We start from the raw sequence: 12892 nt of genomic DNA, 5'->3' as shown, positions 1-12892 counted from the left end.
ATGTATGAGTGAAATCATATGGTATTTATCTTTCTCTGACTGGCTTATTTCACTTATCATAATGTTCTCCAGGTCCATCCATGCTGTCACAAAGGGTAAAATTTTCTTCCTTTTCATGGATGAGTAGTATTCCATGGGTAAAGGATCTGAATAGACACTTCTCCAAAAAAGACACATGGCCAATTGGTATATGAAAAGATGCTCAATGTCACTAAACATCAGAGAAATGCAAATTAAAACCACAATGAGTTATCACTTTACACTGTCAGAATGGCCATCATCAGTAAAGCAACAAACAAGTGCTGGTGAAGATGTGGAGAAAGGGGAACCCTGTACACTCTTGGTGAGAATGCAGACTGGTGCAGCCACTGTGGAAAGCAGTATGGAGTTACTTCAAAAAATTAAAAATGGAACTACCTTTGGACTCAGCAATTCCACTTCTGGGAATTTATTCAAAGACACCTGAAACACAAATTTGAAAGAATATAAGCACCCCTATATTCATTGCAGCATTATTTACAATAGACAAGATTTAGAATCAGCCCAAGTATCCATCAGTAGATGAGTGGAAAATGCACCATTGAAATGTTATGGTATATGGCTAAGTGTCAGAGAAAAAATTGCAGCTTTATATGCTTATATTATAGAAATATTACAAAAACCAATGTTAGGCTTCTCCATTATGGTGTTAGAAACAAAAATATTACAATCAAATTATGTTGTAAGATGGAAACCATAGTAATAAATGTGTGAATCATTGAAATAGATGATATACAAAATATAGAGAAAGGCAACAAAACTAAGAACATTTTTTGAAAAATTCAACATAATAATAAACTCTAAACTTATAAAGCAAAGGAAATAACACAAGGTACCAATATCAGTCACGAAAGAGGGGGCATTGCTACCAGTGTTAAAAACATGAAGGAAGGGATACTGTGAACAATATTATGAATTAAATTTGAAAACTTAAATGAAAAGTTTAAATATCTTCATTGACATAAATGACCAAAACCACCTCAAGAAGAAATCTAAATAGCCCCATCACAATTTAAATATCACTTTATTTCAACAAAGAAAATTCCAAGGCCAATTGGCTTTAATGGTGAATTACCACAGTGTGTGACACTTAGAGAAGAATATAATCAAACAGTGACAGAAGTGTATTCAGGAAACCCAAGTCTAACTTTTTGATTTGTTTTCATTAGCATATAGCATATGTCACTTTAGTTCTGGGAAGAGATAACCCCCGGGATTCACAAAATATCTTCCAAAACATGTCCTTAATGGGCAAATTCTTTGTCTATCTGCTCATTTCAAATATACTTACTTTCATTTATTATCAAGTTGTTTATGCAGAGTTCAGACTTAAATGACAAAGTCACAGGTTAATCTCATATTGATGGTTAATTTAACTTTTTTTCCTTAGTCACAGTTACACTGTACACGGGCCAGCAATCTATGTATTATTAGTCACAAGGATTACCAGACAAAATTTTAAATCAAATTATATAACACAAAATGATTGCAATTGGGTTGCATCTTTTTAATGAACATGAGTAGAGGTTAAATGTAGACTGTGTTAATTAAATGTGAACACAGAGTATTCTTAAATATTTATTTTAAAGTAGATACATTTTGATATTTTACACTATTATGCAATGTTACATTAGTCACTAGTGATATTTCTTCATAGAAAACTGTGGAGAAAGTAGGATAACAAAATGGAAGAATACAATTTTTTAAAATATCATGAGAAAGATTTTAAGTATTAATGGAGAAAAATGTTATTATGCTACAAACATATTATAGAGACAGAAATGTGAAACAAGCTCAAACAAAAGCAATTATTTCAAGGTTGCATACGCAGGGGGATAAAAAAGTGTTTTCTAAATGGAGACAGGATTTCTCCCATGGAAAACATTCTTTGTTTAGGAATACTTCACAAAGCTTCATGGGAAAAATGTGATATTTGAAAGGCATGTTTTAGCAGAAAAAAGGCAAAAAAAGGCAACCAACAATTGTTCTATGTGTGAAAAGGTCAGAAACTTGGGAATGGGTAAAAATAGAATAGGGAAAGGGAGGAGAGACCTGGCAATATTGTGGGATAGCTGTATCACTCATTTACAAAAACAACTGTCTTAGATGTTGTTTACATTGTATGGGGGTTATGAATGTGACACTTGATGAAGATAATTAATTCTAACTTGGAGAACCTGTAAGGGAAGACAGCAAGAAATTCAGCATTCACAACAGAAGACTGTTGTCCCACAAAAGCAATAATTAGGAGCTGGCAGCCATCATGTCAATGTAAGCATTCCTGCCTAGAAATTTGCAGAAATATCAGCGATTACCTTGGAATTCCACCCTAGGAAATTCAAAGTTATCTAAGTCTTGAAAGAGTGTTTCACATGTAACTTTTGTTAGAAGAAATCTGGACATTTTACCTTGATGACATGAAATACTGGAAAATAAAAGTAGAAATGTCTACATGCATATCTTTCAGAAATACTGTGTTCGTAGGACAGAAGAGAAACCAGTTGGGTCACTAGTTTACTTAAGCTAAGTCCTTTAGTATTTCAATGTTAAATGTTTTTATTACCAAATAGATCATGAAATATTTTAAACTGTGGTGTTTGTACATACCAGTTTATTATTAATTATATTATAAGTTGACTTCAAAAGTAAAAGAAATATCAGGTCCTTAGAGAGTAACCACACAGTATGAAAGAAAAAATACCTACATTTTCCCCTTCCATTCACTTCTAGCCAATCCCTTGAAATGGAGGAAAAATTCTATAATTTTTTATCTTTGTTGCTTGTGTGGGAAGAAAAGAGCTAGACATTTTAATGGTCCTGATAGTTACAACAGTCATACAAGGCAGCATTTTGGCCAATACCCCAAACAGTATATGTGAGGAGCAACAATTTTTTCCCATTTTTATTTCTCTTCCCATTAGCTTTGTGGGTTTGGGGGGGGGGGAAGCTGCATGCCACAGAAAAGTAAGCTTTGTAGTAAAAATGTTCCAAGCATATTCCATGATTAAGAAGTTGAGTTTTATCATGTAACATTTTGGCATATAACAAGATGTATGACCATACATTTTTCATTTTTAGAAAATAAGAAAATACTTAAATTAGGTTGTTTGAAATGTGAAAAATATAGGCTTTCCAAATAAAAATTTTTGAGTAATCCACTATTCATTTGATGGCCACCATTAATTATGATTTTAATTTAGAAACTAGAATTAGCGAGAATGAAACTGATGTCCTCATAAATAAAAGGATGTCTCAAGTTAATATCTAGTAATATTAACAATAAGTCAGAATATATTTTGATTCAAGCACTCTACTAAATATTTAATTTCATGCTTATTTAATCCCTACTAAAATATTTTGTCATCCATAGTTCAGATGAGAAAATGAGGCCTAGAGAGTGATTAAGTAACTTGCTTGAACTTCCAAGCTAGTGACTGATCGTGTGTACACGTACATGTTTGCAGATGGCTAAGGGGTGTGTGTGTGTGTGTGTGTGTGATCACATGTGTGTTGGTTGAAGTAGTGGCAGTACATGGAGGAAGAAGGGAATAGAAGTAAAAAGGGACCAGATTATTGAAAGTCTTAAATGCTATTCTAAGGAATTTAAAGTGTATTCTGTAGCCCTTTTATCTCCAAATCACAGCAGCCTTGAATCTGATTCAGTAGATCTGTGTTGATTTTCAGAATGTATTTTTAAATATACATATTCAAAGACATATCTTCCTTTTTTACTTTTTTTCAATTTTTCAATTATTTTATTGTTGTTCAATTATAGTTGTCTGCATTTTCTCTCCACCTCTCTACCCCACCCCAGCCAAACCCACCTCCCTCCCCTGCCTCCACCCTCCCCCTTGATTTTGTCCATGTGTCCTTTATAGTAGTTCCTGAAAACCCTTCTCGCCATTATCCCTTCCCCCCTCCCCTCTGGCTATTATTAGATTGCTCTTAACTTCAATGTCTCTGGTTATATCTTGTTTGCTTTTGTCTTTTGTTGATTATGTTCCAGTTAAAGGTGAGATCATATGGTATTTGTCCCTCAATGTCTGGCTTATTTCACTTAGCATAATGCTCTCCAGTTCCATCCATGCTGTCGCAAAAGGTATAAGCTCCTTCTTTCTCTCTGCTGTGTACAATTCCATTGTGTAAATGTACCATAGTTTTTGGATCCAGTCATTTGCTGATGGGCACTTAGGTTGCTTCCAGCACTTGACTATTGTAAATTGTGCTGCTATGAACATTGGGGTGCATAGGTTCTTTTGGATTGTTGTTTCAGGGTTGTTAGGGAAAGACTTAAATATAAGTCATAACACCATAAAAGTCCTAGAGGAAAACATTGGCAGGAAAATCTCAGACATTCCATGCAGCAACATCTTCACAGACACATCCCCTAAAGCAAGGGACATGAAAGAAAGAATAAACAAATGGGACCTCATCAAAATAAAAAGCTTCTGCATGGCTACAGAAAACAGCATTAAAATGAAAAGAGAACCAACAGTATGGGAAAACATATTTGCCAGTGATACCTCAGACAAGTGTCTGATCTCCAAAATATATAAAGAACTCACAGAACTCCACTCCAGGAAGACAAACAACCCAATTAAATAATGGGCAAAGGACTTGAACAGACACTTCCAAGGAAGACATACAGAGGGCCCAGAGACATATGAAAAGATGCTCAGCATCACTAGCCATCAGAGAGATGCAAATTAAAACCACAATGAGGTACCATCTCACACCAGTCAGAGTGACCAACATAAACAAATAAACAAACCAATGTTGGAGAGGATGCGGAGAAAAGGGAACCCTAGTACATTGTTGGAGAGAATGCAGACTGGTGATGTCACTGTGGAAAACAGTATGGAATTTCCTCAGAGAACTAAAAATGGAACTGCCTTTTCACCCAGCAAGACATATCTTTTAAAATACATGTTGCCTTGAGATAACCATTCAATAATGAAAAGTTGTAAGCAAAAATGTAAGGAGCAGGTCTTAGAAATTCATTCCTGAAAACAAATTCATGCATTGGAAAGGAGTGACAGGTGTTACCAGGCTTTTGCAGTTATCCAGTAAATGTTGAAGGCCTGAAATAAGGTAACAACTGTGGCAGAGGGAATTTTAATCAAGGGAATGATTTTGGTGATGTTAATGGGGGAAATACAGGTGTTAAGAATAATGACATGGGTTAAGTCACAGTTCTCCCAAATACTTAGTGTGGAATCATGGAGTAGGTCCTTAGCAGCTTTTAGTCTTGGCTTTCTTATTTGTAAAATGAAGACTGTAAATTATTCCATTTTAGGCAATGATAGGAAATATAATATCTTTAAGTAACCTTTATTTTCAATGAAGTATGTTCTATTATTTTACCCATTTATTAAGACAATGAAAATAAGACTGAGAAGATAGTTATCATTTGTAAGATCAAATAACTGTACAAAGAGGAATCAGAATTCGGTGAGGTAATCTGCACCCTTGATTTCAAGGTTGTTGGCTAGAATAAAGAGCAGATGATGTTCTTGAACAGACTATGGAATCACAACAATCACAACAAAAATAATAAGAACATCTAACACTTATAGAGTACTTAGCATGTTTTCAATACTGTTCTATATTTCTACATTTATATTTATATATAAATTTCTCAACTTATATCCCACAATTATTCTTATTTTGTTTATGTATTTAAGAATTCACAACACATATCTGATAGGATTTTTTTCATTTCTTATAGCCAAGTTTTAACAAATTGACTTCTAAAACTATCTACAACTTAATTAAAACAACTCTTATTAATGTCATGTTTATAAAGAAAACTTTGGTGAAATAAGTAGCCTCCAGCTTTGAAAGCAATCATAATTAAGGCTGTCAATACTCATTAACTACTTTATACAGAAAGGCAAAAATAAGTTACTTAGTAGTGTCTTGAATGGTAGAATACTCTATAAAATACTGTGATCTGTTTCTGATCTAGAAAATTAAGAATGGATTACTTACCCAAAACTGTCAAGAAGTGGTATACAAGAGAGTTGAAAGTCCTGGGTCCCTTCAGTTTATATAATATAAGAATACACTTCTCTGAAATTATCTGCGGAAATATAAATATCTTAAGGAAATAAAGAGTCAGTGCAAATGAGAATGAATGTCTTTGCAGAGAAGTACTGGATTTCAACACATCTGTTGGTTCTAAGCCTAGTATTATTACTAATTGAATGAGTTAATTTAGGTAAATCACTTAAATTCTATACAATTGGTATTATAAAATGTGTTGTTGTAATTCACAATTTAATCTTCCCCCCAAAGTAGCATCTTCCTTAACACTTCCCTGTCACTGTTAACAGTGACCATTGATTACTACCTGTGTTTTCCTCTTCCCATGAACGCATAGAAATCTAAAGGGGGAAAGGTTTTCAGGAACATCTATAAAGAACACATGGACAAAACCAAGGTGGGGTGGGATCAGGGGAGGGAGGTGGGGATGGCTAAGGTGGGGGGGTAGGGGGGAATGCAGACAACTGTACTTGAACAATAAAAATAATAAAAAATAAATTGAAAAAATCTAACTGGTACCCGATTTCTGTTAATTCTTAATCCATAATATTTCTTGAATATGTGTCTTTTTTTCTTAATCACTGACAGTACCCTAGAAATGACCTCATCATCTAACACACAGACCAATTCAATAGTCTAACTTGTCTATTTACATTTAATCACTCTCATCCTTCAATCTAATAGTAGCAGCCTCAATATTAATCTTCCCATTTGGTCAATCCCACTGCAAAATCTTTAAAACATACAAGTGTCCTTCAGTATAAATTGAAACACATTAACACAAATTTACAATCTTATTTTTAATTTTTTATCATTGTTCAACTACAGTTTTCCCCATTTCCCCCTATGAGCTTTTATTTTAATGTACCTGTTCACAAATTCATTATATTCAATACAAAATTAAGGCAAGATTATACAACAAGTCAAAATTAATTGCACTATTCTTACTGTCCCATCACCCACATTGTAATATTTATCCCAGTCAGAAATGGCATCAGAAATTATAGCAGCTCTCAATCCCCAATTTTCCTCTAGGTTATCTATCCATTTATTTTTATGCCACTTCTGCTCTCACCTCTTTCATGTGCCTAAAGCACTCCTCATTTTTCTCCGTTCCACACATCAACACTAACTCTCAGAATGGATTTGCTGAGTTATCTGTGCAGTGTAGTGATTATTTTGTCTTGATTTCACTGCCATGGAAGAGGTTTCAAGTATAACTTTCTCCTCAAATTCCATACACTCAGTATTGGCACATGATTTTTCCTCCTAATAGAACATAGAAAAAGGAATTTACTTAATATTTAATCTTTTAAACTTTTAATCTTTTAAACTACATTTCTTAATCCATCAGATCCTCCTGTCCCAGACATGCTCTATATTTTTTTCACTTGGGCTGGTGCCCTCTGACCTTTTGGTTCCTTTTCCATCAATAATCACCACCCTTTTTTAAAGTATATTTTATTGATTATGCTATTACAGTTGTCCCAATTATTTTCTCCCCCTTATTCCCCTCTACCCTGCACCCCCCACCAGCATTCCCCCTCACCTTTGTTCATGTCCATGGGTTGTACATATAAGTTCTTTGGCTTCTCCATTTCCTATACTATTCTTAACATCCCCCTGTCTGTTTTGTACCTGCCATTTTTGCTTTTTATTCCCTGTACCTTTTCCCCCCATTCTCCCCCCTTCCCTCTCCCTACTGGTAACCCTCCATGTGATCTCCATTTCTGTTTCTGTTCCTGTTCTAATTGTTTGCTTAGTTTGTTTTTGTTTTAGGTTCAGTTGTTGATAGTTGTGGGTTTGTTGTCATTTTACTGTTCATATTTTTGATCATCTTCTTTTTCTTAGATAAGTACCTTTAACATTTCATATAATAAGGGCTTGGTGACGATCAACTCCTTTAACTTGGCCTTATCTGGGAAGCACTTTATCTGTCCTTCCATTCTAAATGATAGCTTTGCTGGATAGAGTAATCTTGGATGTAGGTCCTTGCCTTTCATGACTTCCTTGCCTTTCATGACTTTGAATACTTCTTTCCAGCCCCTTGTTGCCTGCAAGGTTTCTTTTGAGAAATCAGCCGATAGTCATCTGGGAACTCCTTTGTAGGTAACTGTCTCCTTTTCTCTTGCTGCTTTTACTATTCTTTCCTTATCTTTAATCTTGAGTAATGTGATTATGAAGTACCTTGGTGTGTGCTTCCTTGGGCCCAACTTCTTTGGGACTCTCTGAGCTTCCTGGACTTCCTGAAGTCTATTTCCTCTGCCAAATTGGGGAAGTTCTCCATTATTTTTTCAAAGAAGTTTTCAATTTCTTGTTCTTCTTCCTCCCTTTCTGGCACCCCTATGATTCAGATGTAGGAATGTTTAAAGTTGTCCCAGAGGTTCCTAAACCTCTCTTCATTTTTTTGAATTCTTGTTTCTTCTTTCTGTTCTGCTTCCATGTTTATTTTTTCCTTCTTCTCAAAATCGTTGATTTGAATACTGGTTTCCTTCCATTCACTGCTGGTTCCCTGTATATTTTTCTTTATTTCACTTTGTATAGTCTTTATTTTTTCCTCTATTTTGTGACCATACTCAACCCTCTCTGTGGGCATACCGATTACCATTGTTTTGAACTCTGCAGCTGATAGATTGGCTAACTCTTCATTGCTTAGTTCTATTTTTGGACTTTTGATCTGTTCTTTCATTTGGGCCAAATATCTTTGTCTCCACGCAGCTTTTACATTGTAAGGGGAGGAGGCTTAGGGTGGGGCAACCCTCTTTTCTGAATTGTGGTGCTGTATGTGGGGGGAAGGGTTAGAGAGGGAAGAATGCTGCTTGCTTGGCTCTCAACTGGCTTTCAGTCACTTCCCCCACTACCAACAAGCAAACTGGGCCATTCTGGTGCTGATTTCCAGGTGGGTGTGTTTGTGTACATTCTAGGTCCCTATAAGTCTTTCCAACAAACTCTCCTGCAAGGCTGGTAGTTTCTCCTGCTGCAGCAACTGTCCCCCCAGGTTTCACAGCCAGAGGTTTTTAGGCTTTCTTTTCCTGCACTGGAACCCTGGGTTATGTGGTCTGTCTAGCTCCACAGTCTTTCCTCCTAGTTTATCCTCAAGCAAATGTGGCACCACCCAGTCTGTCAGCCAGTGCCTTGCCCGCCCCCCCTCAGTCCACCAGCAACCACCTTGCCACACATTCTCTCCACCCTGGCTGCCATCTCCACCCCTCCTACCAGTCTGAATGAATGTTTCTTTAACTTCTTGGTTGTCAGACTTCCATACAGTTCAATTTTCTGGCAGTTCTGGTTGTTTTTTGTTTTTAAATATGTTATTGTCCTTCTTTTGGTTGTGTGAGGAGGCACAGTGTGTCTACCTACGCCTCCATCTTGGACAGAAGTCTAATCACCACTCTTTTATACCCTCAATTTACCCTCTTTATCAGCCTGTATACATACATAAATCTCTCCTATCCTAAAACAAACAAACAAAAGGAACATATACACAGGCACACACAGACACACATGGCCTGTTGTAAAAAGTCATTCTCATACATTATGAAACTGAATTTTTGTATAGTTATTTTAAAGGAAATATTCCAATATCTACTAACATTTTAAATGCCCATACCTGATAGACTAGTAAATTATCACTTTGGCAACTTTGTCCTACAGAAATGCCCATACAGGTGCCCAGATATTTATGTTGAAGACTATGAGTTTTCAGATTCCCTGCCTGGGGAAAAAATAGAAAAAAGCTAGCCTAACTGTCATCAGTAATAGAATGTTTCAATAAATTATATTATATCCATAGTATTGAATATTATGTCACTAATTAAATAATGCAGTGGATACAAATATACTAACATAGCATGTTATCTCATATATATTAAGGAAAATAAATGACATAATAGTATTAATGTATAATAATTCTAATTATCCAAAATGCGTGCAGGTTGCATTGGAAGATGAAAGGGGACCTTCGATTTTTTTTCTGTTTCTATTGAATTTATACAATGAACTAAAGCCTCATAATAATTGCCTCTGTGTGTGTATAAATCTTGAAAACATGTTTTCCCCAGATTATTTATTTCCTATTTTCCTATCATTGCATAGACTTTTGAAAATGTTTGCATTTTATTTTTTAAAAATTATTTTTATAAAAAGTTTAGGAAGACAAAAAATGTTATGTATAATTCTAGAAACCTAACACAATCATCTGGTACTTTAGAGCTGTTCTACAACATGGGAGTGGGAGAAAGAACTATAGACAATCATGGGCTTTTGTAAACATTTGCTTACTCTTTGTCTGTGGCTGCTTGCATGTCACAGTGGAAGAGCTAAGTAGTTGTAACAGAAACTATGTGGGCCAAAAAACCTAAAATATTTATTTCTGTCCCTTTGTCAGTAAAAAAAGAATTTCTGACACATTTACAACTTATTATCATAGCAGTATATTTTACATAGTTGTAATCAGTGCCAATACAATTTTGTACACTTTTCCATGTAAAATCATAGCAAATGCATTTCCTTGTTGCGACTTTTATGAGCATAATCTTTAATGGCTTTCTAGCAAATCATCTGTCAGATAATACATTGCAAACACATTTCCTTATTGTTGAACATTTAACTTGCAATTTTTCAGTATTAAATATAATTCTTAGAAGAATAATTCTAATGAATTTGGGGGGCTCATTTTGGGTAATTCTCTTATGGTAGATGATGAGGTGTGTCCAGAAAGTATCCAGTCATGTAATAAGTAAAAGAGACATTTATCGAAGAAGATACAAGATTACAAGAAACATTGTACATAGGACAATGAAGCCTTAGTCCACTTCAAAGTAGACACCTTGGGATCTCACACAATTCTCCCAATAGCCATCAGCTGCCTCATCATATTTTCTTGAATCTCATGGACAGTCTGAAATCACTTCCCTTTCAAAGGTGATTTTAGCTTTCAGAAAAGCCAGAAGTTGCAGGGTGCCAAATCTGGGCTATAGGGGGACTAAGTCACCTGGGTGATTTGATGTTTCACCAAAAATCTTTGCATGAGCAGAAACATTGTCATGAAGAAGCTACCAATCAGCAGTTGCCCATAGCTATAACCTTCTGAATTATTCAAATAGTTTCTGCGCAGGAATGTTCAAGCTTAATGCAAAATTTGATGCAGATTTGTTGCTTTACTTGCTCAGTCATTATGAATACAACAACCACACAGTACACATGCTCACTCAATGGCATCTACCACCCCCACTGACTAGTACAGTGAAGTTATCGTTGTTCACACACGTGCATTCCAGTCCACTCTCCTTGGCTGCCAGTTCACATTGATGTTGCAAAAACCATTCTCATTATATTAACAATGGCTGGACTTTTTCTGGACAGACATTGTATTTTCTAGTTTTCATAGAAGTTGCTACATGGATGTCCAGAAGATTTGTACCAATTGACAATGGCGGCAGCAATGTATTCTAGTACTGGATTCATTTGACAACACTAGAAAAGGTTTTAGGATGGGGGGTGCATGTATGAGTATGTAAGTTTGTACCTCACTAGTTTATAGTCTCTATTTCTTTGATTACTATACTGGTTACATATTTTTCATTCCTTTTGTACAATTTTGGATAGTATCTGACTATCCTTTATTCATATTGCTGGGATCTTCAAATTAATTGTGCTTTCAATTCTCTGATTTTTATGTAAGAAATTCAATTTATCCAACAAACTTGCTTAAATCCTTTTTTTTCAATTTTTAAATTATTTTATTGTTGTCCAATTATGGTTGCCTGCATTTCCTCCCCACCCTTTAAATCTTTTAAAATTTCTAAATCGGTTCTATTTGGTTCAACTATTTAAATCAGTATTATCTGTCTTCCATCTTCCTCTATACTACTGAAATGTTGCTTTTTAAAAATTTATCATTTTGAAAATCTGCTTTTTAAAATTTATCTTTTTAATTTTGTGATTTTTGCTTTTTTATTACAGTTGTCCCAATTTTCTCCCATTGTTCTCCCCTGCCCCACCCCCTTCCACTCCCACAGACAATCCCCGCCCTGTTGTCCATGTCCATGGGTCAGTTATACTTGTTCTTTAACTAGGCCCTTCTCCTTCCCTCCTTCCTTATCCCCTCCCCCTTCCCTGCTGGTCCCCGTCACTTTGTTCCTTAGGTTCTTGTTATAGGTGAGATCACATTTGTAGCATTTGAGCTTGATGAACCTTGTTACCACATTAAAACTCCTCTTCCTTATTTAAACATTTTCTTCTCCTTTATCCTGTTATTATTTCTCACATTAATTTGCAGAATTTCTCTTCTTTTTTTTCACATTTCAAACATAGATGGTCTTAAGATTCCATCTAATCATTCATTTCTTACCACTCACTTAATTTTTCTTAGTAATTTCAGACTCTCCAAAGTCTTTATTTTATTCTATTATACTTTCCCTATTTTCATTACTCATTTTACTCCTGAGCTCCAGTGATGTTTTCAAATCATTTTTCTAATTAAATCTATTGAGGTGATATTGTTTAATAAGATTATATAATTTTCAAGTGCACATTTCTATGCTAAATGATCTGTATATATATTGTCTTGTGTGTCCACCACCCAAAGTCAAATCATCTGCTGTCACCATATATTTGAACCCCTTTATATTTTGCTATTCCTCACCCCCCTTCCATACCTTTGCTTGTGTCTATGAGTTTTTGTTTGTTTGTTTCTGTTATTTATTTATTTGTTGCTTTCAGTTTTACATACCACATATAAACCAGCTCCACATGGTGGTCTGGAAGTCTGTTCCCCCCAAAATCATTAACTTTTCAATCTCCTGAA

Source organism: Desmodus rotundus, chromosome X (genome assembly GCF_022682495.2).
Source record: "Desmodus rotundus isolate HL8 chromosome X, HLdesRot8A.1, whole genome shotgun sequence".
Taxonomy (NCBI): Eukaryota; Metazoa; Chordata; class Mammalia; order Chiroptera; family Phyllostomidae; genus Desmodus; species Desmodus rotundus.
Note: the sequence above shows the minus strand (reverse complement) of the source record.